A 7,568-nucleotide genomic window follows, 5' to 3' on the forward strand; every position below is an offset into this window, starting at 1 on the left:
AAGAAGAATGCGGAAGACCGTGTTGCTCGCACCCACAATACCCGCAAGCTCAACCTTGCATTGAAGATGAAGGAGCATAGAGCTAGTGAAAGCAATGAGGATCCCATTGAGTGGGATCCGGATGATCTCAAGGCCAAATATCATGAACACATGGCTCTTGCCGTCAAGAGTTTTTGGAGTGGGAACAAGAGACGAAGCTCAAGACCATCTTGCTACAATTGTGGCGACATACGACACTTCATTGCGGATTGTATCTATGAGAGAAGGGACGAAAATGGTGGATACCTCATTCGTAAGAGCAAGTTTAGATCTCTCTCCAAAGGCCTCTCCAAGCTTTCCTCCAACAACGACAACACCGAGATCTCCTCCATCGAGAAGCCTAGAACTAACATGCTAGGATATCAAGACCATATGGTGGAAAAGGAAGGGCTTGAAAAGAAGGAGGAATTAGAGCTTATCTCTCTCACCCAAGCTTATGAGGAAGAAGTGTGCATGCGTATGACTCTTGAAGCTAGTGCTCTTATTCTTGAAGACTTCAACAATTCTCTCATCTCCCAACTCATCAAGGACCAAGATTATGCTCTTGGTTGGGTGGATGAGCTCAAGGCAAAGAGGTGTTATCTTGAAGAAAACCATGAATGGTCACTTGAGGATGTTGCAACCTTTACCAAGAAGAAAGAACATGAAGGTCCTAATCCATGTTGTGACAAGCTCTTTGACGAAGTTTGCTTCTTGAGAAGACACAATGCAAAATTCTTGGAAGTCATCTCAACTCAAGAGGAGGCCTTGGATGAATACTATCGCTTGAGTAAAGAGAAGGTGAAATGTTGTGATCACGAAGAAGAGATTGCCACTCTAAAGAAACACAAGGCCAAGCTATTTGAAGTGAATGAGAGGCAAAATGAGTCCTTGTTGGAGTGGATCCGTTTGAGCAAGGAAAATGTCACTTGTTGTAACCATAAGGATGAAACGGCATATCTAAAGAGAAGCAAGGACAAACTTATGGTGATCAAGCTTATGCAAGATGAAGCCTTAAAAGAATACCAACTCTCAAGCAAGGATCACACTTGTTGTAATCATGAAGATGAAGTTAATCACTTGAAGTCCAAGATTGAGAGTCTCCAAGTCCAAATCAAATTCTTTGAAGGAGTTATTGAAGCAAGAGTTGGAACTTATGAGGACTCATGCGATGAAGGAGAAGCGGCAATCATGCCAAAGAAGATCGAGAGAGGAAGAAGGATCAATGAAAAGAAGAACGTCATGATAGGGCCCATTGAAAAATGGGTTCCTATTTCCAAGTCTTGATCCATGAAGGACCTTGCTTTCGGAGGTGCTTATTGGGTGGTTGATCTTGAAGCCACAAGTCTTGTGTCCGGAAGCAAGGAATTCGTTGCCGTCATCAAGTCATTTATCTTTATCATTCTCATGACGTCAACACAAGCGAGCTTAAAGGTATTGGAGCCTTGACAAGGTGGTGACCATGTCCTACCTTGCCAAGACTCTTGCGTATGTTCTCTTTGTTCATTTCTTTACACTCTTGGGTCTTTGTACCTACTATAATGAACATGTAGTGGTTCTCTTGTGGAGCTAGTCTCTTCAAGAGGCCACGGTCTAGGACTAATGGAATTTGCTTCTTTGTGTAGAGATCGTGTTTTGTAGGAATTGTGTTGAAGGAAATGAATCATGATGAAGTTTCTCAAACAAATTCAATACAAGTTCTATGACATGTTTCTTGCAAGAAGGATCAACAATGGAATGGAGTTTATGCTCAAGATCTTGGATGTCTTCATTGGCAAAGAAGGAATCCGTTATATACTCCTAGCCATACTCTTACCCTAACTTCATGGGGTTGCCGGAAGTGAGTGACAAACCTAAGTTGAAGACACTCAAACATAATGATGGAGTATGAGTCTATTGTGTGGTTTGTGGTATTGTGTGATGAGACCTTTTGATGGATATGATAGTTCTTTGGAGGAGGCGAAGTGCTTCTTGTGAGAAAGGAGATGCAATTCCCCCAGTTACCATAGGAAGGATGGGTGTTGGCACTCGCCGATCTCAAAAGCTACCTTCTATGAGTGCCGGGGAAGGACGAAGTTCCACCTATGTGGAGCCATCTACGCCACAAGGCCAAGTATTTTCCATTGGACAACCAAGTGCTAGATCACCTCTTCCACAACCTCAAGTTCGGCATCAACAACAATGGGGTCATGGCCCTAAATCATGATGAAGATCAAGGGACCTCTTTTGGTCCACTCTTGCCGGGGTGCTAAAGCGTCAAGACTCTTTCATAACTCAAGCAAAGTACAAGACATACTCAAAAGCAAGATATGAGGGGGTCCAACGGTATAGCAACCCCAAGTATCAATGAGTCCGACAAGACAATGGACCCACTCTCTACCAATAAACGTCAAGGTTTGCTTCTCTACCTTTGTGCTTCTCATCCGGACATTGTGTCAAAAGTGGGTACTTATACCACTCTTGTGCTATATGTATAGATGTAAAGCACGCATGAACATAGGGGGAGTGCGGTTTAAACTTATTGAGCTATCCCCCCCCATAATGCATAAAGAAACCCAAAGCATATGCTATTTGTCAATTAAGTGACTATGAGCTTCATGTTGAGTTGTAGCCGTGAGTCCTAGGTACTTCTACGCGACCTCACACTACCAAACTCTTACACGGTGGCTTCGGCCACCAACCTCCTCCTTGAGGAGCTTTTGTTCTTTTGTTTTCTTTTCTCCTTTTTGTTGTCGTTTTTAGTTTATCCTCTTTTTTTTTCTTTGTTTCTTCATGGGAGATTCACCCAAGTTTGGCTTTTCTTGTTTTGATTCTTGCAAGCTTGGTTGGGTAGTACCTTAACAGTTTCGTCATCTAATCCTAAGCCATTATCTATCTCTCGAGCCAACTCAGTCTAAAAGCACAAGTCTACACCAAAATCTGAGTGTCTTTGAGTTTGGAGGCCGGTACTACCGGATCTCAGGCCGGTACTACCACTTTGGGCAGTAATCTGACGAAACTGAATTTTGTCCCCAGAGCGGTACTACCGCCCGAGGTACCGGGTAAGTACCGGTAAGCGGTACTACCGCTTTTACGAGCGGTACTACCGCTTGCGTTTTTGACTAGAGGTACCGGTTGGGTCGGGATTCATCCCAAACCACCACAAACCCCCATCCTCCTCAAGTCAACAATGCCCCCAAGCTCAAGACCTCGAGGAAATCGGCCCCGATCTCCTCTTTCAGCCGCCGCCGTCCAAATCTCCTCCGTGGAGAAGCTTCCCCACCCTCTTTTTCGCCATGTCCTCCGGTATGAACCCTAATCTCTCTCTCTAGGGTGTGTTGAACTCCCTAGATGCATAGGCTAGGGTTTGATGGAGGTTTACGGCGGAGAAGCCCTCTTGGAAGCTCTACATGTGCGGGGATACTAGCAAGCAACAATGTGTGACACTATGAACTACTTTGCCATGTCCTCAATCTCGATCTAGATGTGCTGAGCTTGAGCGGTAGTACCGCTCGGTCACGGGCGGTACTATCGGTCCAAGCGGTACTACCGGTTCGAAATTACGGTACTACCGCTTTGACTAGTTTCACCAATGTTGCTTGTTAGTGTCCTCTTTGATCTTTAAATTTGTGGCTTGTGCACTTATCCCCTATTCCCTCCCAAACCTTTGCTGTTCACAGGATCATCTAGGCCCCGTGGTGGCGGCAAGGTCAAGCCACCCTCTCGTCGTCATCGAGATGAAGACGAGCAAGAGGAGATCATTCCGGCGAGAACCACCAAGCGATAGAGGGATGCAGTAGCTGGTGCAATGGGTCCTCAAAAATCAATGATTGACATCAAGAAAGGGCAGTTCATGGAAGTTCGAGGGGCCAATCCTTATTTGCTACCAAGGAATGCTCGTCAATGCCTCAATTCCTATTTCATCATGTCAACCAAGAGAGGATCTACAATGAAGTCTATGGGGCCAAGGAGTTCAAATGTTGCCCCCAATACTCCATCAGCATGGACAAGCTCAACTCCAACCTCGAGTACTTTGGAGAAGCGCTTGAGATATGTGATGAACAAGGACTTACACCTCTGATGACCTTCTCTCACAACTTCTCCAAGGAGGTGATTTGCCAATTCTACGCCACGGTTGTTTTCCTTGAGGATGAAGGAGGCTTCCGCTCCTTGAAGTGGATGACAAGGGAACATGTGATGGAGGCCACGTGGGAGGAGTTTGCTAGATGCATTGGATATGAGCTCCCCGACGATGACTCAAACGTCTTCCGGATTCATCTCCAAGCCAAGCCAATGGCCAAGGAGAAAATGACCGACCTCTACATCCGCGGGAGGATGTTGTGTGGAAGCACCAAAAACCTCCTTCTCGTCTATGACATCATGAACCGCATCTACCGCAGCACCATCAACCCCAAGCACACCAATCATGATGAAGTGCACGGGTTTCTTGTAAACCTTCTTGTGCGCACCCATGAGATGAGGGGCCGCGGCAAGCAACTGGACGTCATGGACTACATTTGGCATGAGATGCGTGATTGTGCTTTTCTTCGCAAGCTTCCTCAATATGCGCCCTACGTCATGAGGCTCATTTGTCTCAATTGGGAGCGAGCGGGCCGTGGAGATCTTCTTGAGCAATGTCGCCCCAACATCACTATCCATAAGGAGAAGAGTCCTCTTGTCAAGAACCATGACCTTCCAAGGTACGGCAAGGGGGCTCCCAAGGACAAGGACAAGGAAGGCGATAGTGATGACTCCGACTACAAGCCCAACTCCGTCAAGACCAAGGGCCTCTTCGCCAAGCTCACTGCTCGCCTCAAGAAGTCCTTTTGCTTCAAGAGGGACCTTGAAGATAGGATGTATCAAGCTCACCATGACAACAAGAAGATCCGCCAACGCCAAAAGGCGATGATGAGGCATATGCAGCTTCCTGTCTCCGAGGGCTCCGAGGACAACATGACTCCTCCCGGTGAGTGGAAGTCCAAGCTTACTTGGTCAAGTTCCAAGGACTCTATCCCCGAGCACATTGTTCGTCCCTCTCCACAACCTCATGGCAAGGGTCTTGCTCAAGAAGAAGACGACGATGATGAAGGCGAAGATGAAGAGGAGGAAGATGTCGAAGAGGAGGGTAACGAGCATGATGATGACGAGGACGAGGATGATGATGACGAGTGATCCCCTTGGGGCATTAGTATGCTTCTTCGCCCTTTTTGGTGTCTCGATGCCAAAGGGGGAGAAGTTGATCTATTAGGACGGGAATTTGCATGGGGGTGCCAAGGGCTTGGTGCTTCATTTTGGTTCTTTCGGCCTTGGCATCAAATCCTTTCCCCTAGTTATTTGGAACTTTATTCGTATGTGTGCTTGCTATTCTATTTGTGGATCTCCCGATCCCCCAGTTTGTATTAAGACTTAATCGTTCGTAGCCTAATGGTCTTCAGTATTTATCCCTTGATTGGCTACATCAATCTTATGGAGGCACTTATTATGAGTTTGGGTTTTCTCAAGGCAAAGGTATGAAAAGTTTCACCCAAACTCTCCTATATGCACTTATAGTTGCCTCCATAGTGTGCTTGTGCTATATGATCTTGTCATATGTTCTTCTTAGCACTTTTGCTTGGTTTGTAGAATCTAGGGGGAGTTTCTCTCTAGGATGTGTGCATTTGTATACCAATGCATATTCTAGATATGCACACATCTAGGGGGAGCTTCGTCTACTCTTGCAAACCAAATACCTTATCATAATATCCTATGAGTTATTGCAAATTCGTGTGTTGTCATCAAACACCAAAAAGGGGGAGATTGTAAGAGCAAGATCTATATTCCTTGTTTTGTGTGTTTGATAACAACACTCGAATAATTCTAACCGTGCACAAAGATTGTCCTTGATAGGTTTGAAAGGTGTACGGTGCCCTCGTCGGACACATTTTGATCAGAAGACTGAAGCGTAGTTCTTAGGCTTTCTGGTTTTGTGTGTGTGTCGCGAGGTAACATGGTAGGAGAGGAAAAGAGGAAAAAGCTATTTTAGCCATAGCGGTACTACCGGTACCAGGAGCGGTAGTACCGCTACCCCTACTGGTACCGCTCTGAGGTACCGCTCTGAGGATTGCACACGATATTGTCTCACAGTACAAGTGGCGGTACCTTTGCGGTACCATGAGCGGTAGTACCGCTTGCTAGCGGTAGTACCGCCCACGGTACCGCTCAAGTACCGTAACTCATTACGGTAGTACCGCTTCGGTACCGCTCCGGTACCGCCTTGAGACCAGTAAGGTCTGGACCCTATTGCGGTACCTCAAGCGGTACCGCGAGCGGTAGTACCGCTCTGTGTTCACGTGGACAAGTTCTGTGGGGATTCGAACTCAGAGCGGTAGTACCGCTTCCCAAAAGCGGTAGTACCGCTTAGGCCAAAAGAGCACATAACGGTTGGATTTGAGGGGACCTATAAAAAGGCCCCTTCTTCCCCAGCTCGTTTTTAGCTCTTCTCTCTATCTCTCCTCCATTGTTGCTGATACTGTTGACGTCAGAAACCCACTGGCGGGCAGAGACGGGCAACACCGTAGAGCCGGGAACAACTAGGGCTGCGGCTGGCCCCAGTCCCTCTGAGCGACGGCCCGCAAAGCCTCCTGGTCGCACGCACCGATGTTTATCACAAGGGCGTGCCACCTGACCTATACCTGGTCGGGAAGGTGTGGATGATGCCTCGCTTAGTTTCCTGCAGGGCACACACGTAAACGTTAAATACGAGCCTCGATCGACTCTCGGGTTATCTCGTGAATCGGCTCAAGGAGCCGATCCACCCATGATTCGGACGAGGTGTCCGAATATATGGTGGTCCTGCTTGATCAAGGTAAAGCTAATGAGATCTACGACGATGTGGGGTTTTCACCGCATAATCGGATCGTCCTACTCCGAGTTGGGCCTCGCGGCCACGCACGGTGATCGTAAGCCGATCCTAAACAAGGCCTAAAAACCAACACGAGGTTGATCCTCGGAACATCCCGCTTAGGGCCAACGAACGACACCCTACGTGCCGCTGGATCCTCCCCCTTTGTAAGGCCTAACTATTGCGGATATTAAACTAATCCTTGTAGAACAAGGAGCAATCATAACGGATCAGATCTACTAAACTATGATCAAGCGGGGTGCCGCCCCTACACCTAAGATAGGTGTAAGGGCGGCTAGACATGCAAGGGTTGCACTACGAAAGCATGTAACATGAAGAACAATGCTAACCCTAACATGTCTAAGATAACTACGTTGCTCGCCATCAAAAAGGCTTCAGTACGAGCAACGCATGAACAACGTAGGCAGGCTTGTGCTGCCTAGATCGCAAGATGCGATCTAGGCAGCATGACGCTTACCGGTAGAAACCCTCGAGACGAAGGAGTTGGCGATCACTACAAGAAAAGTTCTGATAGACAACGTCTCAAAATCGTCCGCTAAGGGGTATTTTTCGTCGCCTATGGGCCTAACCCGACGATATGGGTTCTGTTGTGGAAACTGCGTCAGGCAAAGTCCTACGACGATTTTTTCGGTCCGTCGCGCTTGGGCGCCCTTCCGCCACGGAAAATCGG

This window comes from Lolium rigidum, chromosome 4 (genome assembly GCF_022539505.1).
Source record: "Lolium rigidum isolate FL_2022 chromosome 4, APGP_CSIRO_Lrig_0.1, whole genome shotgun sequence".
NCBI classification, from domain to species: domain Eukaryota; kingdom Viridiplantae; phylum Streptophyta; class Magnoliopsida; order Poales; family Poaceae; genus Lolium; species Lolium rigidum.